This window comes from Saimiri boliviensis, chromosome 1, assembly GCF_048565385.1.
Source record: "Saimiri boliviensis isolate mSaiBol1 chromosome 1, mSaiBol1.pri, whole genome shotgun sequence".
NCBI classification, from domain to species: Eukaryota; Metazoa; Chordata; class Mammalia; order Primates; family Cebidae; genus Saimiri; species Saimiri boliviensis.
This window is the reverse complement of record NC_133449.1, coordinates 215676983-215704821: the sequence shown is the minus strand read 5'-3', so window position 1 is coordinate 215704821 and position 27839 is coordinate 215676983. Positions and strand designations below refer to the sequence as shown.

General features: G+C 34.8%; 1 protein-coding gene across 13 annotated transcripts in view; it reads right to left on the bottom strand.

Annotated features, from left to right (window-relative positions):
- ARB2A (ARB2 cotranscriptional regulator A) overlaps window positions 1-27839 on the bottom strand; it is a 505249-nt gene that overhangs the window by 99185 nt on the left and 378225 nt on the right. The window lies entirely within an intron of this gene.

The window sequence follows — 27839 nt, the reverse complement described above, 5'->3', positions numbered from 1 at the left end:
CATACTGGCAAACTTAAAACATAGTTATTGAGAACTTGGAAGACACCTCCCTAATTTATAACTATTTTAAGGCACATCAGATTAGGTTCTGAAACTTCCTGATATTATGCTTCTAAATTGTAGGGTAAAGCATTTGTCCTCTTCAACTGAAGAGAAAAATTGGAAAGGAATATGTGTGTGTGTGTGTGTGTGTGTGTGTGTGTGTGTGTGTGTGTGTGTTTGTGTGTGTGTGTGTAGGTATAAAGACTTTGTATATGTGTATTCAAAAGCTCAAATTCTGGTTACCAGTCCTCCACATACATTTCAATTAAGCAGCTATTGGTCAGAGAGAATAGAGTAAATGCCCTTCACTGAAAACTCAATTAAGCTTGCAGAGGAATGACTAGTAACGTCAAAAGAGAAATCTGAACTCAAATAACATTGCATTAAATATTACTTGCTAAATTTTTAAATGGGGGTTTGGGGATTGGAAGCTGTCAACTTATAATGTCCTTTCCCCATTAACTGGCCTTTTAAACTTACATTAAAAATGTAAAACAGTTTGATGATTCCTCAAGAAGGTAAACAGAAAATTACTTTATGACCCAGCAATTCTACTTAGAGGTATAGAGCGAACAGAATCAACGACAGATGTTCAAACAAACACTTATACATGACTGTTCATAGCAGCATGATTCATAGTAGCCAAAAAGTAAAAACAACCCAAATGTCTTTCAGTTGATGAATGAATGAACTAAATGTGGTGTATTCATACAATAGAATACTATTTGGCAATAAAAAGTAATGAAGAATTGATACATACTACAACATGATTCAGTCTTGAGAAGCTTATGCTAAATGAAAGAAGCTAGCTGCAAAAAGCCACATATTCTATGATTCAATTTATATGAAATGTTAAGAATAGCAAATGCACAGAATCATTGAAGCAAAAGCGTGGTTGCCAGGGGCTGAAGGGAGGAGCTATATAGTGAATGATTGCTTTATGGGTCTCAGGTTTCTTTTTGGAGTGATGAAATGTTCCAGAACTAAACAATGGTAATGGCTACAACACTGTGAATATATTGGAAATTACTGAACTGTGCACTTTAAAATGGTTACAGTGGTGAATTTCATGTTACGTGTATTTCAATAAAAAATATGGCCAGGAAGCCAGGTGTGGTGGCTCATGCCTGTTATCACAGCACTTTGGGAGGCCAAGGCGGGTAGATCACGAGGTCAGGAGGTGGAGACCATCCTGACCAATATGGTGAAACCCGTCTCTACTGAAATACAAATAATTAGCTGGGCATGGTGGCGCATGCCTGTAGTCCCAGGTACTCGGGAGGCTAAGGCAGGGGAATGGCTTGAACCCAGTAGGAAGATGTTACAATGAGCTGAGATCCCGCCACTGCACTGCAGCCTGGCGACAGAACAAGACTCCATCTCAAAAAAGAAAAAAAAAAATGACCAAGATTCTTTTTCACTCTATTTATTATAATTCTAGTAAAGAAAGACACTAATGAAACCAATTTCTACTGAAATTAAACACTGGATATGATCATAAGAGTTCTTTTTTAAACTCATAATATATCTATGTGTGTTTGATTAGGCTGTGCCTCATTGAAGTAGGAAATTAATCATCATGTTATGAATATTCTCACAATTCTATACAGTATTTATAAATCTGGCCAAACAAGACAAGGAAAATGGGAAAATAAACTTTCTTTGCCCAGAATTCATTGGGAGGCTGGGCAAATTTGTTTTGCTTTAGAAGTGTTGTCAACAAAATTTTACTGAAATGTAAAAATTAAATTGGCAAAAAATAAATGGTTTACTCTTTTGTATTTACTTTCCATGATGTCCAAAAGCAGTCAGGTTTTCTTTCCTACATAATACAATGCAAGATGTACTTGCTAAGATTGGAGAAATGTGAAATGAAGAAAGTTTACCAAATATTCATAAAGTAATTATGCATTTGTACCATAATCATTGTTACACTTGATTTTTAATATTATACTCAATTTTTTATTTAAAAATCCATTATTTTTTAGCATTTATTCTTTTTTAAATAAGTTTTTATGGGTATAAAATTTCTCTTTTTAGTAATCTAGCTACCATTAAAAAGTTTTGTTATCTTCATAATTTTTTTTTTTTTTTTTTTTTTTTTGAGACACAGTCTCACTCTGTCACCCAGGCTGGAGTGCAGTGGTGTGATCTCAGCTCACTGCAACCTCCACACTTCCTGGGTTCGAGAAATTCTGCTTTCTTAGACTCCCAAATAGATGGAATTACAGGTGCCTGCCACCACACCTGGCTAATTTTTGTGTTTTTAGTAGAGAAGGGGTTTCACCACATTGGCCAGGCTGGTCTCACACTCCTGACCTCAGGTGATCCACCCATGTTGGCCTCCCAAAGTGCTGGGATTACAAGGATGAGCCACTGTGCTTGGCGAATATTTTCTAAATTTCTTTGTTGATCGTTAAATTATTTGGAAGACTTTTTCTTTAATCTTTTCTCCATTCATTTACTCCCTATCTCAACTTTTTTTGTAAAAATGTTTAAACCTGTAAGAGTTTCAGTAGTGCTATGAATGCCCACGTCCTAGATTCAATAATTGTTAACGTTTTGCCACATTCGTTTCATGTATTTTATTCCCTGTACATGTACTTTTTTTCCCCTCTAAATCATTTGAGAGCTACAAACAAAAATAATTCAACAACTGCACCTCAGGTATTTGAATTCTCTGCCAAAGTCACAAGAGTCATACTGGGATACATTTTAAAAATTATAGCCATCCACCTTCATGAAAGTTTTAAAAAGTCACTATAATTATCTTGACTTTTCTGTAAAATTCCTCACTATACTATAAGCTCTAGGAAGGCAACATGTTTTCTGTTTCTTTGGTATGATAACATTCTCATGTCTGACTTTGAGTTATTCTTTCACCTTGAAGGGAAGGGTCCCCTACATCAGCAGTCCCCAACCTTTTTGGCACCAGGGACTGGTTTTATGGAAGATAATTTTTCCACAGATGGGAAGTAGGGGACAGGTTTGGGATGAAACTGTTTCACCTCAGATCATAAGGCGTTAGACTCTCATAAGAAGTGCAACCTAGATCCTTCACATGCGCAGTTCACAGCAGGATTCGGCTCCTATGAGAATCTAAGGCCTCCGCTGATCTGACAGAAGGTGGAGCCCAATTCTCTTGGCTTCCTGCTCACCACTTGCTGTGCAGCCCAGATACTAAGAGACTAGTACTGGTCCACAGCCTCTGGGTTGGTAACCCCTGCTCTACTCCTTCCAATTCATCTTCTTTTTTCCAAGTCGTGTCTTCCATAAACACATCACACATATTTATACATTTATTCTGTTAGCCTTGGAATAGTGAAAGCACTTGTGTGTAACCCTCTCATCTGGGTACCTATTTTCTGCTCCAATTTAAAATTTAGATTTAACGGGTATAAACTTTCAGGTGTAAGATTTATTAGTTCTGGGGACCTAATGCACACCATGGTGACTGTAGTTAACTACTGTTTTACATACTTGAAATTTGCAAAGAAAGTAGATAGTAAGTGTTCTTAGCACCCACCACCACCCCACCACACACACAAATGGTAACTATGTGAGGTGATTAATATGGACTGACTGTGTTAACCATTTCACAAGGTATACACATGTCAATCATCATGTATACCTTGAATACATACAATTTTTATTTGTCAATTATGCCCCAATAAAGCTGGGGAACAAGGCATTTTATTTGCATACTACATTGCCTCAATGAAATCAGAAAGTCCTCCAGGACACAGTCCAGGCTTTTTTTACCTCATGGTTGGTAGATACTAAAAATCTCAATTTAAATCTTCATAGTATGATATTGGTTAAAGGAAATGAATTGCAGATTACATATATATATATTTATTTTTACTGTGTTACATAGAATAATGTGCTATAAATCCATAAATATTACTACAATGGTCTAGTTGACAATTTATTTTTGTTCAATTGACTCTAACCTTATGTATACACACACATATATTTGTATTTCCAACCCTATAATTTTTCAAGTGATGAAACAGAACTATAGAAGTTAAATGATTAACTTTACAGCATAAAACTTTTAAGAAGCAAACCTAAAGCTATAATTAAATGAGTTAATACATGTAAGTGCTTAAACCAGGGCCTGGTTAATATAGGAAGGGCTTAAGAAATATTTTTAGCTGCAGAATCAAGGTTGTTGGATGTCTAGTTCAGTGCATTTTCAAATAAAACACATTACCTCAGAACTTTACAGTAACACAGTAAAGACAATTATTTCAGTAGCATGTGATGCATTATTTAATGAGCAAGAGTTATACAATAACAGATCAGCCAGAGGCTGTCAGAACAAGCAAACTGGTAGCCTATGGTCTTGATATAAATGGCTTCCATTTTATTTGACCTCTTTAATAGCTTTAAAATTTTTAGTTAGTTGCAACACTTAAAATTAGAGAAATATGAAAAAAAAATTCAGACTTTTGACTTCTTTGGAAAAACTGAGAAATCTGACAACATCAGGCTTGCATTCCTCCATGTTACCAATCAGTTGAGGTTTGAGTTTCCAAATCCTACCCATCTGCTAAGATCTTGATTATGATTAATGCACAAAATGATGAATGAATCATGTAGTAAGAACTACATCAGTCAGAAAATACTAAGTGATATTTGCTAGCTACATTTAATTGCTAGCCACACATAGCTATTTCCTAAATTAGGAAAATGGATTGTTATAGAATAAAAATAAAGGTAACTATAGTGTTTAAAGGGTAACTAGAATTTAACCAGAAAATCTATTTAAAGAGATTAGTCCACTCGTTACAGTTCACTTACATAAGGTACCAACGTATTTTTCTTTTATGGGAAAATATTGGTTCAATAACTTTGATTCATATGTTAAATAAAAACAAATAACACAACTTTATTTGAATAATTTTTTCCTTTAATTTAAATATGGCTCTTAAGATTTGCAAACATTTTAGTTAGCCTGCTTTTGACCTGAACTAAGCAGCTATAAGAAAAAATAAATAAAAATAGGTTACAACACATTAAATATCCTCCCTCTGACACCTTACACTTTTTGGTGCTAAAACATATGCTCTGCCACCTGCAGATAAAAGTCACACACTGAGAGTGTATATTCTGACACGAATTACTAGTTTCAAGCATGCCTGGTGATTTTGGACAGTAGCACTTAAGAAACCTTCAATCTGGCAGTTTTACCACTGCACATTTTTGAAAGCATTCCTACAGCCTGAAGTTGTACAAATTTTGGGATCTGACCTTTGGGAGAAAACAAAATAAAATGAAACAAAAAGGATCCTAGGGTAGCATTTTGATCCAACTGGTTATATTTTTTGTTTTTGTTTTTTTGGGGGGTCACATACATATCTTCCGTCCCCCAATTTCACATCTCAATGACAAGTTGCCAAGGGTGATTTAAAAATTTTTTTTTAAATTTTCTGATGGAGTAAAACTCTCTATTGTAATATCAAGAAAACTTCTATTCCTACACACACTGGGAACATCTGCCATAAGAGTTAAAAATTATTTTTACTCTATAAAAAATTTATTTTCCTATTTTTATGTTTCCTTTGCCCTCAGTTACTTTTCTATTTAATCTAATTTGCTTGCTCTTTCATCTTGTTCCATAAAGGATTGGGGGATGTACAAAAATGAACCTAGACAGGACTTCCAAAGATGACAAGTAAAGAAGTTGGCAAATCCTCTTTCCCTGAACAACTAAAAAGGTGGCAAAATTGTCAAGTACAACCATTTCAGCACTCCGGAAATCAACCAAAAGCAAAAAAAAAAAAAAAACAAATTGAGAAGTGTTCGTTCAGGAAAATCTGTTGTATTACAGGTAAGGGCAGTGGCAGTCTGTGGCCAGCAGCGTGGTAGTACAGCAGTACTTCTAGAGAAAGACTGGCTGTGAAAACCTGCAGCTTTGCTGCTAGAAGGGGCTGACTTGATTTACGGCAGAAGGAGAGAAACCCATGCCCAATCATGTGATCATCAAGTAAAGCAAATTCAGTGGGAAATCAATCACAAAATACCCGGCCCTGCTAGTCTGAGGTTGTGGTCTTGCTTGGGGTGAGTGGTAGACCAGTACATTAGCTACAAATTCAATAGGGAGATCCAGGACGGAAATGAATGAGTAGCTGAGCGACTAGATGAACTCCTGAACATTCCTGACTGGGAGGATGAGTGCCAGCACAGAAGTCCCAGGATAGCCTGGTAGAGAAGGAATGCTTAGGGCAGACTTGGAAACTTTGAATGCATTCTGTAACTCAAACACACAACCACCCACAGAGCCTTACTGGCTTGGGGTGGTTGAGCAAAAACTGACCATTAAGCTATGTAAGCAAAGGGGTTATATCTAGGAGCCGGCCTAAAATAAAATTGAAATTGGAAAAAAACAGAAAACAAAAAACCACCAAGCTATCAGCATCTACATTTTGAAGAGGGGACAGAGTCTGCAGATTAAATCCAGGTAAATTTCCCAAAACAGAAGAAAATAAAACAAACAAACAAACAAAAGATCAGAAGCAGCAACCAAGATCTTCAAGGCAAATGAATCAGAATCTACAGTTGCTCTCATTACTTCTGTTCAACATTGTACATGAGGTTGTAGCCAGTACAGCAATTCCACTGATAGGTATAGGCAATCAGTACATTGAAGAGATAACTACACTCTCACTGGAATAACATATTATAAAATTTTCATTGCACATAAGATAAAAAAATTAATGGCATATATATTAGGAAGGAAGATATATACTGTTTTTACTCATAGATGGCATAGTCCTGTATGTAGGAAATCCTAAAGATTCGATTAAAAAAATCTAGAATGAATAAACAAGTTTTAGCTAGGTCACAAATGCAGAATCAATATGCAAAAATCAATTTTAATTCTCAAACTAGCAACAGACAATTCAAAATTGAAATTCAGAAAAGAATTCCACTCGAGCAACAGAGAAAATAATCCTAAAATTTATATTGAACCACGAAAGACCCAGAATAGCCACAGCCATCCCAAGCAAAAATGACCAAATTGAAGGAATCACATTACCTGGCTTCAAATTATACTACAGAGCTATAGTAACCAAAACAACAAACAATAAAAACAGACACGAAGACCAATAGAATAGAATAGAGAAGCCAGAAATAAACCCACACATCTACATTGAACTCGTTTTCAACAAAGGTGCCAAGAACATACAATGGGGAAAAGACACTCGTTTCAATAAATGGTGATAGGAAAACTGGAAGTCTGTATGTGGAAGAATGAAACTAGACGCCTATTTGTCACCATATACAAAAATAAAATCAAAATGAATTAAAGATTTTAATCTAAGATCCCAAACTATGAGCCTACAAAAGGAAACACTGGGGAAACTCTCTGGGGACATTGGACTGGGAAAATATTTCTTGAGTAATACCTCAAAAATGCAGGCAATCAAAGCAGAAATGGACAAATGGTATCACATCAAGTTTAAAAGATACTGCACAGACAAAGTGACAATCCCCAGAATGGAAGAAATATCTGCAAACTGCCCATCTGACAAGAGATTAATAAACAGAATATGTAAGAAGCTGAAGGAACTCGATAGGAAAAAAATCTAATAATCCAATTTAAAAATATACAAAAGATCTGAATAGACATTTCACAAAAAAACATACAGATGACCAACAGGTATATAAAAAAAAGTGCAACATCACCAATCATCAGAGAAATGCAAATCAAAACCACAATGAGATATCTCACTCCAGTTAAAATGGCTTATATCCAAAAGACAGCCAATAATGAATATGAGCAAGGATGTGGAGAAAGGGAAACCCTTGCTGGTGGGAATGTAAAATAGTACAACCATTTTGGAGGTTCCCAAAAAACTGAAAATAGAACTGCCATATGATCTAGCAATTCCACTGCTAGGTATATACCCCAAAGAAAGACAGTCAGTATATTGAAGAGATTTAACTACACTCTCACTGGAATAACATATTATAAAATTTTCATTGTCCATAAGATAAAAAGAAACCACTGGTGAAGCACTGAATTCTAGGGAAGATTTCTCCGGTGGGTCCTCCTAAGAGAGGACCTCATGAAATATAGGGAACATCTTTAAAATAGCAGCCCTCTCCCCACAGTAGGCCCTGAATGATTTACAGGGGTGTGGAGATAGTGATCCTCAGCCCTCAGTGGTCAGGAGGATGAAGGGCAGCTAAAGCCCTGTGCCTGTGGCCTCCAGCCTTTAGCAGTTCCCTGCAGCTATACCAGGATGCTGGAAAAATACATTTTTGTTGTATGTGCCACAAAATAAAACACACTTTTTCTAAAAGATATCTATAATATCTGTAACATGCAGTTTCATATCATTTTCTTTTAACAAGCTGATTACAAAACAGAAATACAATTCATTAAAAAATTTCTGCAAGAAGCCAAAGATGTCCAGTTATTTGATATCTGGTTTCATTTATCCCATAGTATTATATGTGGCTACTAAATGCATCTGAACTCCTTTTAGGTGGCATTTATGTTAATGAGTTTAAGTTAATTATTAACAAGGTCAGCTTTACTTGACACATGACCAAGTTTAACCAAATAGGCTGGTGGTGCTGCCAGGTGCACGCTCATGCTTTCCAACACTTCAGAAACTCTGAAAGGCTCCCCTCTAACAATCCATTTCTGTACGTGCGATTTTTGAGCTCACTGTAAGCACAGATGAACTATGCTGCATAATCACATATTCACGTTACTTATTAGAAAGTGACCTTAGGTTAAAAAAAATTATAGATGATCTTTAGTTTGAACCTTCTCCTTCTCCTCATTTTAATTTATACAGGGTGACTGTTTCTAATGTCTGTTGCTGGAGAGCATTAAGATTCTACCCTTCAGAATTTTTACAAGGCATGAAATTTCGGGTAAAATTGCTGGTACTGAGACTCACCAATATGGGCTATGACTTATGGCGCCATATAGTCTCTTGGTCACCTGCAACTCTTACTCAGGAGAATATTCCTATTGGGGTTTTCCCAATAAATATGACTTTGAAGACCCAGCCTTGATAAGTACATTATTTAATCTTTATGGTTCTTTACCCCATTAGTCATATCACTGCACCAGAGTTACACCAACTATAGACAGTAAAATCATCTTACATATTAATTTCCCATATGGCACATTAGACTCCTGCATCAAGAACTCCTGTTTTAAATTTAAAAGTTAGGTTCTTGCCTATATAACCTCAATATTCCATTTAATTATAAAGAAATTCCATTACTCCCTTAATTAACTTTTAGTATCTATAAAAACAAGAGGATTTTACTCTATTTATATGTACATTACAATTACTTCTGTGAAAGAAATCTATAATACACTTGTATTTCTAAAATGTATATATAATCAAAAGATGATTTCAGAGAAAAGTACAAATGTGAGGACAACAAACAGAAAAAAGTAGTACATGAGTGTTTAGCACTTACTGATAGAACTTAAGCAAAAACTATAGCTAATTTTTTTAAAGCACCTTTAAGTCTCTTTATTAATTTAAAATTTATTACAAATATATAACTGCATTTTGATACAGTCCCCTTAAGTCATCTTGTTAAATTTGGTCATAACATGTGTTACTGTAGTTCTACACTTTTACCTTTGCACTTTGTAGTGTGTAGCAGAGCACCATAATTAACCACTGGTAGGTAGTGTTTACGTTAGTTCTCAAAAGGTTAAGAAGCTGATTATAGCTAAAATCAGCTTTGCCTGAGGCTTCAGGGGCTCTGTGTAATCAAATTAGACAAGCAGGGCACAGTGTCACCTAACACAAACCAGTGGCACTTTCTTCTTTGCACTGATCCTTCCCTCCTTTTTTATTAGAGAAACAACTCATGCTTTATGCTTTTACCAGATCATTTTGAAAGACTTGTTCCTAATAAACTTGGCATGCAATTTCATAAGATGTCCACTTCTTTAAAAGAAATGTGAACACGTAGAAAAAAATTCGAGAAAACAAAATGCTTGTTAGAAAAGAAATGTACATTTAGAGACACAGATTTTTTTAAAGACAGTATTTTCACAAAAGGCAGGTGACAACTTTATCACGTGTACATGATATTATGGACACTTCCTAGCTTTAGACAGACTGTCAGTTGTTCTGTAGAAAACCACACAATGGCTTATCTGCTTCAGAGAGAACTCAGAGAACTTTATAAACATGATAGGTAACACATTAGCATTTCTAAGAAACCATGGGAACCCACTCTGCTGAGTGATAGTTCATCCTTTCTCCAACTCTACTCTGAAGCCAGGCAAGGTAAACTATATAATAAATGTATTTAAGAAGGAGGTTTAATCAGGTGAAGAGAAGAGCAAACTAGTCCTACTTCAGAGACTCTCTATAAGGTCCTGTATTTAAATGCAGAAAGATGTATTAGCCAAGTATAAATCCTGCTACCTTTGAGTCTAAAGAGAACAAAATCATGAACAGTAAAGAGAGTAAGAAAGAATAGCAATGGCAAATTAAAATAAAAATCTAGAATATTCTTCTCAGCAAAATTTATAAACCACTGTTCGGAGGTAACATTTGTTACATCTTTATCTTCCTGTATTTGACTTTGAACTTTTGGTTCAAATTCTACATATTTATTACTTTGCTTGAAATACAGAAGCAAAATAAAAGTAAATATCCTAGAAATGAGTATCAAGAGAAAATGAGTTTTGCTAATGATTTATTCTGAGCAATAAAACCAAAACTTGTTATTTTAATTGATTAAGTCATAAAGAGTTCCTGGAAAAGTCAAATCTTGCTATTTGCACAGTCAGACAATTTCTGCTAATCCAGCAGTACTTAACAAATTCACATGTGGTTAGCTTGTCTTGCCATAGCTGTATATCACATTTCTGTGCTACAAGCTGTGCAAAAAAAAAAAAAAAAAATCAATATGCCAAGTTTAACAAAAGGACAGGAAACATGATGTTCTCCTATATTTTCAATGAACCTCAAATGACTCTGCTGTTCACACTCAGTACAATTTATGGGTGAGAAATGTATTCTTCAATTGAAAAAAATCTACAATTGAATGAATTATATAAATTCAGAGCTGAAGTTCTGCCTTATTCCATAATAACAATTTATTTAGAAGACTCTGACATTCTGATTCAATGTGCACAGTATAATCAGTCATTCAGAGGCATATTTTTTTCCTGATGAAGGCTGAAGTACTTTATATTCTTTAGATCAAAGAATTGCATACTGTTTATGATAAAACTTTGATATACATATTTATTTTAGGTTTTGGAGGCTTTTTTCTAATTTTTCTTTTCACATGTGAAATATATGATGAGGTGGTATCTACTGAGCAAATGCTTTAAATTATAACACAAAGAAAAAAAATCCCAGTGGATCCTGAGCTACTGCATTGGTTAATTGATTCTAGATTTTACATAGTCTTTTACTGCTGTAGAAGTACATTATGTGTGGAAGTAGATTAGGATGAAAATGCTGAGAATGAGGTAGGAGTGGTCATGACCAATAGGTCAGCACAGAGCTATGCCACTTCTGTCTTCTCAACTCAGCGATGTGGAACTAAGTGTGGCAAAACAACCAGGAAGTTGGAGTTCAGCCAAAGGATTCAGGACTATTGCCACAGTTGCTTTTGTTTTGTTTTGTTTTGTTTTGTTTTGTTTTAAAGTAAAGGAAGAATTGGCTTTGGAATCTTTAAAAAAGGACCATATACATAGAAAAGTGAAAAACACATATACACAAAGGACTTTTTATACTTATGAAAAATCCTTTGGTAATTTCTCTTCATTCTAATAAGCAGAGGTAAATGGATTAACGACAGCTGAAAAAAAGCATGTCATGATGAGTACTGAGGCATAAACTATAATATAAAAACACACTCAGAGAACTGCACTCGTTCCTAACTTTCTATTAATGTGTCATTTATAAGATGAATTTCACTCATAGATTAATATACCATTTAAAAAAGATAGGCATGAATTCTCAATCAGAAAATAACAATGTAATGATCTTAACTACTGAATAATATTGAGACAGAGTCTCGCTCACTGGCCCAGGCTGGTGTGAGGTGGCACGACTTCGGCTCACTCCAACCTCTGCCTCCTGGATTCAAGCAATTCTCTGTCTCAGCCTCCTGAGTAGCTGGGATTACAGGTGCCCACCACCACGACTGGCTAATATTTGTATTTTTAGTAGAGATGGGGTTTCACCATGCTGGCCAGGCTGGTCTCGAAGTCCTGACCTTGTGATCCACCCGCCTAGGCCTCCCAAAGTGCTGGGATTATAGGCATGAGCCACCACGCCTAGCCAATATTCTTATTTCAAAATAGAATATGGCTCAGAACAGTGATAGGAAGGTTTCTGTATCCAAAACTCAGGATAACAGAACTTGTAGAAAAAAATATATGAAAGATTTATGAAAAATATATAAATCATAATTTAATTGTACATTAAAGTAGACCCTTTAATGTCTGCAACTACACTAACAGTCATATATAATCACCAGTTAGCTGTAAGGCCCTAATATGTAATTTATTTCCAGGAAATGAAAGACTTAACACTTCTGAAAAATGTCTAATTGTCTCAACAACAACAACAACAACAACGACAACAACAACAACATCTGTCCATTTTATTTCTGGGGAGTGGTTTCTCACCTTAACATGTTACTGATTTTTGGCTAAACGGTGATTCAAATTATTTTTCTACCTTTATTCCTAGCTTTTTTCTCTTCTCTCTAAAGATTCTGTGGTAGCACCTCTTCCTTTTTCACTGGGAACCATCTATTAATGAGATTTCCCTATCACTTTACTGCCAATAAATCAAACCTACTGATTTATTTCTGATGCTGATGCCTGATCTCCATTCTTTAGGCAACACTGACAGTTCTCTCTTAGATGTCTTCTGCAGATATCCTATCATTTCTTTAAACTCAATCGGGTGGGGCTCATCTTAACTTTTTCTAGCACTCCTTCATTTTTGCAGTATCACTGGGTATCCTCACTTCTTGCCTGCCCACACAGGAGATTTCTCCCTAACTTTTATATTCCTTAAAATGTCAAAACCTTCATAAAATTATCCCAAGTCTTCTACCATGGCTGCTGTCTGTAGGCCAAAATAAACCAGCTGTTACAAGCTGAAACATTTGATCTGTTTGAGTTCCCAGGCTATAGACTGCCTATTTAATTCTGTCTGAATTAAGGCATTAGAAAAGAATCTTAGAGCTGGAAAGTACAGAAATCATCTACCTAACCATCTAATATTTAAAAGATTACAGATCCAGAGAAGTTCAACTGGCCCAAAGCCACATATAGGTTAGTGAGTCTCATCTTTTTGCACTTACCCTGTGTTTTTTTACTTCACTGCAATTATTATGCTCCTTAAAACAGAACTGGGGAGAACAATCAATTAAATTTGCCACAGATAAGATTTCTACTACTTCCAGGCAGGACAGTCTTTCTATTTTTACTATTATATCATGCACTTTTTCATCACATCTCAAGGTGATGATTCTTTGAGTCTCCCTTTCTTATCTGCCTGTTAAAACCTGCGCAAGGCTCTCTTGCTTACAAGCTGCTGTGATCACATTATTTCCTTGTAGAAACTGCTTGTTAAGTCAAATTTAACATTTACAAATATCCATCTACTATCTATCTCCAAAACCTAAAATTTTAAGCTTCTCATTTTTCCTACCTGTTTGGTTCCCTTCCTTGAAGTTATACAGATAGAAAATCCTTTGGTTTCTATTTCAGCACTCCGAAAATTTGTTTAGCTTCTTTTCTCATTTTCCTTATGCTTACTTTTTCTGAGCATTTCAGAGTAGGTTCCTTCTCTTCCAATCTTCAGCACCAGAAGAGATGTGCATCATTTTTGCTGGTTTCCCTTATTTGCTCAGGCTATCATGCCGTTTCCTTTTCAAATCCTGTCAGGATACCTGTTTATGAATTCTTTTTAAAACTCATCTAATTACTGGACTGCAGTCAACAGCTATTGCTTAATCTTCAATTCTGTTTCCTCATATCCTTTAATTTTAGAAACAGAGAACCCTACAATTGAAGTAATATTAAAGATGCCTTATTCTAATCTATTCAATGTAAAAATTCTATCAAATTATTTGAAAGTGGTTATTAAGCCTTCATTTGACTGCTTCAAAAGATAGAAAGATTGCCAATTTATGATGCAGTGTATTCCATTTCTTAAAACAATTCAGTCATTATACTGAGCCTCTTTAGTTTCCATAATCCACAATCAAAGCCTTGGTCATAATGTCTATTTAGAAACTCATCTATAGTTCAGGTTTAAGATTAGCTAAATCATTAAGTCTTCTCTGAGTTCTTTTGCTACCATATCTTTAAGATCTGGATGCTATTTATTCAATCTCAAGAGATGCTTTCCCCATTAGTATTGAACATTTACCACGGACTACACCAAATAATTCAATAATTTAAAAATTTCAGCCAGGCATGGTGGTTCACACCTGTAATCCCACCCTTTGGGAGGCTGAGGCAGGTGGATCGCGACGAGGTCAAGAGATTGAGACCAGCTTGGCTAACACAGTGAAACCCCATCTCTACTAAAAATATAGAACAAATTAGCCAGGCCTGTAGTCCCAGCTACTGGGGAGGCTGAGGCAAGACAATTGCTTGAACCCAGGAGGTGGAGGTTGCAGTGAGCTGAGATCGCGCCACTGCACTCCAGCCTGGGCGACAGAGTGATACTCCTGTCTCCAAAAAAAAAAAAAAAAAAAAAAAAAGAAGAAGTCAACTGGACCAAGGGAAAAAATGAAAAACTTCAACTCTTCAACTGATACTAGTTTTATAGTTTTCCAAGAAACTGGTCTGCATAACATGTTAGTAACTTGTGACAGGGTAGCAAGTTGGTTAACAGTCTAGGACAAGCTCGAATGCTAATACATTAACTTTCATAGAGCAAGAAAACTATATACCCATGAGACTTTATTTCTCTTGCCTAAAAAGGAATTACATTTCAGGCATTTCTAAAGAGTAATCCATGTTTTGGTTTTCATCCTTTTTACTTTGTGAAAAGTCAAATAAGTGCCAGATTCAATGTTTTCTTTTTCATTGCATGATGCCTAACTAAAGTGGTAGGTGTGTATACCTACCTTCATGTGCATATTCTACTGCTGAAAGAAAATGGATGAAAAACATTATGTTTCATGTCAACATACCCCATAGCCTAGTTGTAAAAGGCACAATTTTGAAAAAAGTGAATAAATAATAAATATAGTTTAATAGTATAATCTTAACATTAATGAAACATGCTAATCCCCTCAACTGGTTTAAGTTTCATTGAAAGGGTAGTTTTTAATTTGATAGGTTCTTAAAGGGGGAAGGCAGGATGCAGAGGGGTGGAACCTAGCGAGGCAGCTCTGTAAGATGAATTGCTGTCAGGGTGAAGCGGCTGGTTACAGTAATAGCTGGAAACCATAAGTGTTACAGGCTTTGAAGTCAGTTCAGCTTTGATGTCTTACTCTCATAATCTTAAGATAGTATGGAAGGCAGAAAAAATAAGGCTTTCCAGTACTGTGCTTGGTGTCATTGCTCAGGAAATTCTAGCATGAAAAAAAATTGGTGTCTGTGTAAACTTTAAGTGTAGCATTATTCTGTTCCTTCTGTTTTTAAAATAAGTTTTAAATTATTGATACACTAATTAACATATTTGTTAGTTTGAGGCAAGTACAAGGACATGTAGGAACATAACAAACCCAAATAATCATAAATGTGTGTCCTTATTGATTGATTCAGAACATGTCAATCAATCAATAAGGACACACATTAATGATTATTTGAGTTTGTTATCATGATAGGTATTACTCAGATCAAGTTACATAGCTGCAGTTCCCAACGGTGAGGAACTTAACTAGCTGAGGACTAATCATCTTGCTTCAGAAAGTTAAAAATTCACAGGAAGGAGCATTAAACATCATCGAATCCAAGACCAAAGTCCAAAGAAGATGGTCTGTTCTAGAAACAAGAGAGCAAACTGCCAAGTAGAAACATGAATTAAATAAACCACAATCAATAGATAATATGGAGAAATGAAGGGATAAGAGCATCTTGTGAGTTATTGGATAGAAGAAAAATTATGGGAATTTCATGATTCAATACAGCATTGTTTCCCTATTAATTTTTTGTAACACTTTTATGTATTTTGTTATATGTACGAACTATCAGCACTACTAAAATACCTAACATTTCCTTTACCTCAATTCACTTTCTTTATTTTCTTAGTCCCAAACAATAATATCCACTAAATGGGTCTTGTGTTATTCTATTACATATTAGAATAAACAAATCACTATTAAAATAAAAAAACAGTTTATCCACGAGCAGTGACCAGTGGTGTGTGTATAAAACACGGAGGTGGAGGATTCAAGGAAAGAATACATCTTTATTATTTCTTTTGGTACTTACATAAGAACTATGAATTTAAAGTCTGTATTCTTAAAGTATTTAAATGTGTCCTTAATGTGTGTTCAGTGACCTAGATAATCTGAATTGAAAATATTCTTTTCTTTGGGGTTGTGTGGTATGGTCCTTCTCATCTTAAAACTTTGTTTAGTTACTGGGACCTACTCCAGCTTACGTTATGCACAGTCAATAATGTGTACTTTAAAAACAATCTAGTGTATATCATAATAACGACAGCCTGAGACTAAGATTGCAATATAAAAAGTTGAAAGGGAAAAAGTTTTATTTTGACTTTTTCTCAATAGTGCTGTCTTGCTATTGCTTTAAAAGAAAAAAACAAAAACAAAAACAAAAACAAAACTTTCTAGCTTTTCCAGGTAGAAAACAACTATAGGAACAATCTTACATGTATTACTTCAATGGGAAAAGAAAAGAAATGATTAATGTTCTGGGGAATTTCTCTTGTTTACATGTTGGTATCACATCATGAGAAGCCAAAGGCAGATACTAGAAGAAAGGGGTTAACTACATCTCATGGAAGCCAGAGGTTATTCCTCTGTTACATTCTTATCCTTTAACTGCATTAGAGTTGACTGTAAACATAAACAAAAGCCACTGGTGGGCAATTAAACTTGAAGAAGTAGCCCATAAAAACCGGAATATTCAGTACGTATTAGAAACAGTTATACAACATCTGCTTTAATAGTTAGATTTTAAGCGTTCCTCTTATAATACATGTTAAATGTTCTCAACAAATCATATTCTATAATGCAATAAAATGACAATTTCAATGTAGTCTAAGGCTGGTAGGACAAGAATATTAAAGCAAATTAAACCATAATCTTTCATTTACATTTAGAGGTTAAAATTGTGTAGTCATTTGTGACAAGAACTTTAAAATGAATTTGCCATTCCCAAAGTCATCTCAGTAGACAGGAAGGAGGAACTTGGCATGTGACCAACAAATTATGAGAGAGCAACACCTCAAGGTTAGAGGGCACTGATGACTTCAACAAATCTCACCAGCTAAGGCAACAGATTAAGCTGGGGGATAGGATGCCCTACAACCTTAACCTGTTAATACCTTTAAATTCTTAAGAGTGACCTCTAGTCTGCTCTTTCATATTAGTTGTTAGTTACACTAATTACAGCTTAACTTGTATTGTTGGCACCAGTTTTTCTCCCAAAAGACACGTAGAGAAAGGTTATCTCTAATAGCTTCAAATAACTTCAGCCAAATTCTGTTGTGCACATTAGGAGCACCTACTTCCAGTTTTGAATGGGCTTTTATAGACATCAAAGCTAAGACACTAAAAGCAATGCATGTTTGTGGATTCTATAAAGCATTTCATAAAGGAAGCTGTAAAAATAAGAACAGTAACTTCTCCTGTAACTAGAACTTTAGAATAGTTTAAAAGAAGGAAATTTGGTTTATTTTTTCAGTTTATTTTCAACATATAGTGGCTGGTGATTTGATATACAAGGAGCTAGTTATATCTTAACAATGCTAGTGAAGTAAAAATACTTAGCCCATGAAATCCCCTCAAAATTTATGGATTTTAGAAAGGGACAATGAAATTTCTATCACGACCTTTTAGAACTGTTTAACTTCAACATTTACACTGATGTTAACCTAAGATTCCATGGAATTGTGCCTAGGATTCCAAAGCCCATTTACAAAGATTCAAATACCATCTGTGAAGCTGCTGTAAATTACTCTGTAACATTAATCTTTAAACAAGGCACTAAATCAGAATAGAAACATACCAGAGAGACTTAGAGCAAGAGTCATAATTCAACTGAATTATTGAGATTCATGTAAATAGCTTCATGTATAAGAATTGCAGGTTCTTAATAACAGATTGTTTTTGCTTTGAATGAAACATAAAGTTTCTTTTAAATCTTAAAAATAAATTACTAATATCAAAATGACACTTTTTTTTGGTACATACAAAAAGAACAGTAAAAATGACTAGTGAATGGAGTTGGTAACCTAAGGGTGCTCTGAGTTAGTAAATATACTAACAAAAATCTGATGTTAGAAAATAGACACATTAGGGAGTAATTAACATTAACAAAAGAAACTTCACTTTACAAAAGGGAATCTTTAAACGAAACCTGCTATTCTTGAAAGATGTCAACCAACAGACACTTGACTTAAATGAAACTCTTTGGGGGAAACAAAGACCTATAACAGTCAATTATAGTATTACAGGTCATCATATCCAAGACAACATTGATTATAAGATTCATGGTTACTTTTTGTATCATTTAGAAAGAAAAACATTGCCAATTAAGCTGACATGATGCTTTCTTATCACACTTATTGCAAGATGTATTCAAACTTTAGCTAGTTAAAATTGTCTTGTAAGTAGTGAAATAAAATATTTTATAATAAATTGACTAGTCTATCAATATAACAAATGATGAAGTTGTTTTTGTGAGAGCAAGCCAATTTTGAAATATAATCACTAGGTGATACAGTAATCCTCCCTTATCCCCCAGTGGATGCCTGAAATCACGGATAGTACCAAACCCTATATATACTATGTTTTGTTTTATGCATACATACCTATGATAAAGTTTAATGTACAAATCAGGCATAGTAAGAAATTAACAATAGTAAGTAATAATAAGATAGAACAATTATCACAATATTCGATCATCACTGCTCTTGCCCTTTGGGGCCATTATTAAGTAAAATAAGGATTATGTGAACACAAGCACTATGATACTGTCACAGTGAATACAATAACTGAGACAGCTATTAAGTGGCTAACGGGAGGGTGGCATACATGGAGTGAATATGCTGGACAAAGGGATGATTAATGTTCCATGAGGGACAGAGAAGGACAGTGTGAGAGTTCATCATACTACTTAGAATGATGTGCAACTTAAAACTTAAGAATTGTTTATTTCTGGAATTTTCCATTTAATATTTTTTAGCCATGGTTTACTGTAAGTAACTGAAACTGTGGAAAGCAAAATTGCAAATAAGGGGGAACTACTGTATTAAGTTTATTATATATAAAGCATTGAGAGGATATTAACCATATATTTTCTAGCTTCTCTGAGGATACAAGGGGAAGAACAGTAGCTGATATAGTGATTTTAGTTTGCTTGATTAATTTATTGATTAATACCCCTATTTCTTTCCACAAGGGATTTAAGGCAGACTACAAGAAAATCATATATAATAGAGTTATTTCAGAAATGAAAACCAGAAAATCAGAACTGGGGAAAAGAACAAAAACAAGAGGACTGTAAGAATTTAATTAGATATAAACATAATTTATGCATAGCAATCTAGGTTCTGGATCTATATTTTTCACTGTAATTTCAAAATAAAACATATTTATCAGTAAGATTTTAGGAATTATTTTGCCTGAAGCTTAGGAACAAATGAGTCGACAAATATAAGGACCTTGCTAATCCCAAAGAATTTCTATAAAACAGATTATTACAATCTATTGTTATTTGTTAAAACGATAGTTACCAAATGAAAATATGCTCAAGACAGAAATTAAATACTGCTAAGAATAACCCTAAAATATTAACAGCTCTCTCTTAAAAAGATTAGTTTGTTTGTACCAGAAGATAAAACAGGATTAATATCAAGAACTAACGGACTAAGTCTCCATATGCTTACATCTCCTTCTGGTCTGTGGTATCAATGCCAGTAAGTTATCTTAAGAAATAGGTAGGTGGATAAGTAGGCTCATGTCAAGGATTGTAGGTTCTGAATGAAACGAACGGTACTGCAATAAGGCCCTCCAGATAGCAGGCCTCAGGCTTTACATGGTCATTGGTTGATACAGCAAAAACGAGTTGGGGCACCGTGCTAGCATTAAGGTCTATTTCTGAATCGTAGATTCGAGTATCAGTCAAATGATGGATCCGTTCTAATGTTTATAATACTGGATCTTCCAGTGTGCAGTATCCTGCACTTTCTCTTTTCTCTGTATCAGAAGACTGAGATCCAATTGTGGCCCACATATTAAATTTGTCAAGAAACTGGAAAAATTTACACAAGGACAATGATGGTAGACATATTCAAAACTCATGAAAGGGAATCATTCCTCTTCAACTCCATATAGTTGTCACTGGGCTGTCAATTATAATATCATGCCTTACTCTCTCCCTCATAGATATGGGTACTGGCTCAGGCTGGCCAATCACAGGCAGTCCTAATATGTGACCTTTTTGGCTTCAGTGATATTTGGATACTAGGGCAGAGAGAAGGCTGTTTCTCTAGGATTATGCTGAGTAGAAGTTGCTGCAACTGCCTGTCCCTACCCTGCCTGTTTGTGTGAAGAAAGCACTTTCTGCAAGAAAGAAAGAATGAGGCCAACAGGCAAAGAAAAGTAGAAAGGGAGATGGAAGGAGTTTTGATGACAGTTTGAGTCCTAGCATCTACTGATACCAGAAGTAGATCTATGTCTGGGTTTTTCAGCATATATGAATCAATATTTTTCTTTTTCTTTTTTGGTAAGAAACTTGAATTAGGATTATGTAACTTAAAATGAAGAGTCTGTACTAGTTCGGTAACTGAAAAGAGTAGATTGTATTCAGCTTCTTTTTCAGTGCCATAAAATATAAACGTGATATTCATGCATTCATGTTTGAATTCATGTCTACATATTTGAGTATGTAAAATTACTATACAGTCAATTTTAATACTGGCATTTAAAAATGCTATTATGTGTTTAAGGGCAAGAAGTTTCTAGATTATCCATGTAAATGCTATAGATAACTCAAAAAGTGGTAGGCAATCCAAAGTTATTCATATTCAGTTTTCTAATATTTCATAATCATGAAGGAAGGAGGGGCAGTGGGAGAGAGGGAGTTTATTCTCCTGATTGTGTTTTTCTTGGCACATGAAAAGTAGTTTGCATTTGCTGAGAAGATACTAGTTTGGTAGTGGGAAAAAGTGGCATAGAAAATACGCTGATAAACAAGGAAAAGCTAGTCTAAGATTATGGTTTATTGCGGATAATTCTCCAAATAAACAATGTATTCATAAACAACTGAAAACTAGGCATAGGTATCTCTCTTGGGTAAGAGATCAGAAGCATTGGGGAATAAAAGGGTTAGTAAATGCTTTTCCGGAATGAATTTTCACATGTGAAAACAGTTTCCTAATTTCACAAAAAAGTATAATTAAGAACTGCATTGTTCTTTATGCGTAAATAGTTTTCAGTAATTTTTATAAAGGTGTTTTTTGTTGTTGTTCTCAGAATAACTCTGACCAGAAGTATATCAACCATTTAAATTTCATATGAGAATAAAGCACAGAAAAATTAATGTAAAAATTCATTCTGGAAAAGCATTTACTAAACTTTTAAACTATAATATTTAAACTATAACATGTAAATCATTTTAAGAGCTGGTTGGAAAACAACTCATCTGGCATTATGATTCGGATGAGCCATATTCTACCTCAAGTTGAGTTACAAATAACTCAAAAAAACCTCAGTGTTCTTAGAATAATTACTTAAGTTCTGTTTTCTAAATATTTCTTATTAAATTCCAACATATTTAACTTTTAAGAATGCGCGGTGGCTCAAGCCTGTAATCCCAGCACTTTGGGAGGCCGAGGCGGGCGGATCACGAGGTCAAGAGACAGAGACCATCCTGGTCAACATGGTGAAACCCCGTCTCTTCTAAAAATACAAAAAAATTAGCTGGGTATGGTGGCACGTGCCTGTAATCCCAGCTACTCAGGAGGCTGAGGCAGGAGAATTGCCTGAACCCAGGAGGCGGAGGTTGCGGTGAGCCGAGATCGCGCCATTGCACTCCAGCCTGGGTAACAAGAGCAAAACTCCATCTCAAAAAAAAAAAAAAAAAAAAAAAAAAAAAGAACCTTAAGCTATTAGGGTGTATACCTTTTGGCTCTTCTCTGTGGATGGTAGGGATCTGAAAAGGCAATTGCCCAATGGAATTCAGTACCCAAGAGCCCACTACCTTGAGCAAACCTCTCAAAATTATTCACCTAACATGTTTCATTATACATACTTGGTGGATTATCAGAAGCAATAGACAGTCTTAAGAAATAGATCTATCAGTGCTGGGTTCTAATAGATTTTTGGCCTATCTGCAAAAACATTCACCTGCTAAAACAATTTATGCTAAAAAGTGTCACTTGTATTTAAAAACAAAGTATGGTGTTAAGACTCGTGTTTGTTCATAGCCACTGACACCACTGAGTCAGCATAATTTGGGAAAAAAAAGAATCTTTTTAGAATTCTGCAGTTTTATAAGGACTCATTTTAGAAACTGGACTGTCATTTTAGAAAGTTTTATAAGGATTAATATATACATTAAGCATTTCGGTATTCACAGATGGAAGCAACACTGGACTTACTAATCACTAAAGAAACATATATACAGTTTCCTCATTTCACAAAAAAGTATAATTAAGAAGTGAATTGTTCTTTATGCCTAAATAGTTTTCAATAATTCTTATAAAGGTGTTTATTTTTTTGTTGTTGTTCTCAGAATGAATGGGAGTATATCAATCATTTTAATTTCACATAAGAAAAAAGCGCAGAAGAATTAATTGTTTATCTTAAGTCAACTGTTTAATATAAAAATTTATTGATATCTATTTTATCTCCAGTATCATGCTAGGCATTTTCTCATATAATGAGCTATGGGCAGAAACAGTATGACTGTGTTCCATGACGGTCAACAGAGTTTCTAATCAGATAAATGTTTTTGCAAACAAAGGCAAGTAGGCTTTTACTTAAAAGATTGTCTGATATCTGGTGGTTTCTTCAATTTCCAAATAGTTTTCAGTGGTTTCTTTATAAGATTATAGCAAATTTAAAGAAACTGATTAACAGCTTTTTTTAAAACTCAAAAGCCTGATGAAGACCATTGACTCTTGATAACAACAAGCCAGTGGATCTGCTAAACCATTAATTTCTCTGGAATTGCTGACACACGGTGCCAAGGCAAACCATCAAGAAGCTTTACACTAGTACTAAATTACATTAGTTCCTGGAAGAAAGGCCTTTGGAACTTTAGAACTTAGTATTATGACTTATGCTATTTGACATAAGTCAATATAAAAACCAGTTACAGGAAGAATGATTTTGTGTTTTGAATGACAACAACAACATCATTAACACAATACTACAATTACATAAATGATCTATTGTGTTGTTCAGTATCTTTTTGAAAGATTGATACATTAATCTTTAATGTTAAGAAAGTATTTCTTCTCATGCATTTTGCAAGGCTCATGTAATTATATACTGAGAACTATATAATTTTTTTGTCTATGGCTGTATTTTTACCATTACATTTAACCTTGCAGTAACAAATCACAGTCTAGATTTGCAGTCAAAATAAACTCCCTTCACTTTTCCTCCCTTTCCTGACTTTTGGTCTTCTTTCTCCTGCTCTCTCTGTTCTCTCTGTTCTCTCTCTCTCTCTCTCTCTCTCTCTCTCTCTCTCTCTCTCTCTCTCCCCCTACTCCTTCACCCCTCTCCCCTCCTAGTTATCCTTTACATCTTAGCCCAAGTTGTTCCTTGTTCTTAAGAATGTTTCCATATATTTCCCCTGAGTTCTTTGCTCCTTTCTTTGTGTTTTTCCTCTGCCCATTCCTCTAACGCTAGTCACTTGGTGAAGTAATCCTTGATTTTCTCACTTCTTTCCTCTCTCAAGCTTATGTGCTTCTTGTCTAATTCTGAATCTTTATTGTGTAGCCCTTAACAGGTGCTAATTAGATATTTGGTCACTGAGGAAGAAGCACAGAGGTACAGTGTTACTGCCTACACGGATATGAAGACGCGGAGCCTGGAGAAAAAGCAGGGGTTAGTTTAGTACCACAGCAAGGATGTCTGGGAAATGGCCAAACATTGCTATGGTGAGTATTATCATTTTGCTTGTCATGTCCCGGGGTATTACATATGGTTTACATAGCTAATATTTCACATAATATACCTAAAATATGTAGACTGATATGTGTATGCATGTTTTTAGGAGAACAACATAAATGAGAAATCAAATAATTGCCTATAGTTTTAAAAGTTAATAATATTTGCAGGAAAATAAGCACTATAAAATACATCTAGTTAGATAATGTAATAAAATAAATATGCATATCTGTAATTAGGATAGGTAGTGTTATGGTGAGTCTTAGAATGTACATGGGAGTAAACATGCTAAAGATTTATAAGATGTGCCACTGAATAAATGGAATCATTATTGTCCTCATTAAAACAATAATTTAAAAATCTATACTTACATTTTAGTAGAAAGTGGTTTTTCATTTATATATGGTTTTATTTCAACTGTAGTATCACTGGATCAACTGTGAGAAAATATTTAAATCTCACAAATTCAAGCACCTTCTGTTTCTTAAATGTTCACATGGTGTATATATGTGCACAGAGAATGTTCACCAAATAAATTGTTTACTGACTAATGCACGAAACTAAGTTTAAAAATAAAAATGATACAATTTTTTACAGAGCGTACCATTTCTGGAAACTCAAATAAAAAGGATAAAGATGCTTTCACTTCTCATTTAAAAGTGTTACATTTTTGTTAGTAATTTACTTAAAATTTCTTGGCCCAGAAGACAAAAATTTATGGCTGCAGATTAACTACTTTAATGAAGCGACATAGAAGCAGCAAAATGTTCTTTTTTTCCCTATGGTGTTGGTATGATTGGCTTTTCAGGGGAGTAAAGAATAACACACTAAATTCCTGTATGGGGAGGGTTTTTTTTCTTTTTTTCTTTTTTTTTTTCTCCCATCTCTTCTCTTTAGTTTAAATCTCAAAGGTAATACATATTTAGCAAGTAGACTGGTGCCAAAAAATAATGTTTGAAATGAGGTGATCATTTATAACATCTGTAGGTATCTGATGGTTGATTATTACAGAAATATTTACAGTTAATATATTAAAAAATTTAGATCTACTTGGATTTAGCAACATTTTTAAAACTGTTTATGGAAACGGTCACTGTCTAAACTTGTTCTCTGCTGTTTTAGCTCTTCTTTTCATAAACACAATGACAACTAATTAAAGGAAAGTCACTTGACTGATCTGTACATTAGCTTGATAAAATTAGTGGCTGACAATTCTTAGCGAAAAGTGATAGTTTTCTTCATAAGGTCACATATCAATTTTTCTGGGGAAATTCAAATCATCTCTCTATCAAAGTATCAAAATTTTCTTTCTAATATAAGTGTGACTCTCATCTTACTGATGAGAGTTCAATTGTCCTGCGCCCAAAATACAGATAAATAAGAAGCTACTGTAATTCTTCAGCCCAGAAGGTTATTGGTTGGGAGGAAAGAAATCTTATGTTTTTGTAAAATTTTTCTGAGAAGGTAACCCTAGAATGGTGGTGTTATCTGAATGCAGATCTGGGACTATTTGACTCTGTGGACTAATACTCTTTCCTTTCTATTACACCACTGTATTTAACTTCTTTGTAGGAAACAACAAAGTCTCTCTGCCTTTCTAAACCTATCTCTGATCACCTATTTTTTTTCTCTACAGTAGGATTATTAGGTGTTATTGGGTGAATTGTGTCCCCTACCAAATTTATGTGTTGAAGTCCCAAGCTCTTGTACCTTAGAATGTGACTGTATTTGGAGATAGGCTATTTAGTGAGGTACTTAAGTTAAAATGAGGTCATTAGGGGAGGTCCTAACCCAGTATGACTTATAAAAAGAGGAAACAGGGACACAGACATATACAGATGGAAGACAATGTAAAGATATAGGGAGAATACAGCCATCTACAAGCGAAGGAAAAAAGCCAATCTGTGCTACTTTGTTTGGCAGTCCTAGAAAACTAATAGGGTGGCATACAGAAACAAATTCTTTTTCAGTTAAAAGGGTGTACGTTAAGATTTTCCACTAGTGAATCAATAATACTCAGTTTTAAAGCAGATCTAGGAACATTATCATCCATTCTAAAATAATGAATCAACTTAATGCATCTTATACACTGCCCTGGCCACTGGACCTGGTCCTAGAAGATGGTCTACATTATATATCCTGAAACGAAAAGGAGGACTACCTGTTAAGCAATACAGTTATTCCTTTGAAGAAGAAATGACATTCAGGCCATAGAGTTTTAAAAAAGAATATTGATTTTAAAATGCAGTTAAATATCAGGAAGGCCTTGTTTCCTTTTCCAACCAGAGTCTTTGGCAATAGAAGAGTTCACAGCAGTAAGTGAAGTTAGTTTGTATTTTGTCATTTTGTTGGAAGCTGCAGGAGGAAAACCTAGGTCCAAGGTTCAAGACCAAAGTAGCCAATTCTGCCTCATAGCAGCTCAACAGACTTACGTGCTGGACTGTTTTCTGGAGGTAGCCCCTTCGATAAACCATGTAGTCTCTCCCAAAGCTTCCTGTCATGTTTCTCTTCACTGGTGTAGCCATGATAATGCTAATGACTTTTTTTTAAGGATTTCACTGGGTATTGGGGTGGATTCAGTTCATGACAGTTCATCTTTCAACTGGCTGGGGACGTAATCACAGGAACTGACCTTGCCTTCCAACTTAGAAATCCATAGAGCTCATTTATATTCATTTGGTTTCTTCAAAAATGACAAGCAAAGAAGATTCTACTGTGTTAAAATCAGGATTTCGATATTTTCAAATGCTTTTTAAAATTGAAAAGTAAACATTCAGAAACATGAAAATGATTTGGGCTTATATTATATTCTAAATATGGGTTAACTACAGAGGTATATAAACACACTAATTGTAATTGTAAATTACCGTGTTGTGCAGAAAAACAGACATATGGCAGGTGTCTTCACTCACTGTGCTACACTACAGCTCTTTAACATTAATGGGCCTCTAATTTAAAAAAAAAAACCAAACCTTAATTTTTAGCAATGTTTTTCTAATATATTAGAAAACTGTACTCCTCCATTTAGATAACTGCCTTTATTTTACAGAAACTAAAAATGTGACTAAAAATAAATAGGTTAGATTTGCTCTTTTAAATATTGCTTTGGAAGGAGAAATTACTATTTTAGAGACAAAGAAGACTAGGAGAATGAGTATCTTTTGGAACTCTGATTTCCTTGAGCCTTCCTTTAAAAAATGTATCTTGGATGTTTAAAATTATATAATAAATACATACAGCAAACATTCTATAAAAATCACCAATAGGCCGGGCACGGTGGCTCAAGCTTGTAATCCCAGCACTTTGGGAGGCCGAGGCGGGTGGATCACGAGGTCGAGAGATCGAGACCATCCTGGTCAACATGGTGAAACCCCGTCTCTACTAAAAATACAAAAAATTAGCTGGGCATGGTGGCGTGTGCCTGTAATCCCAGCTACCCAGGAGGCTGAGGCAGGAGAATTGCCTGAACCCAGGAAGCGGAGGTTGCG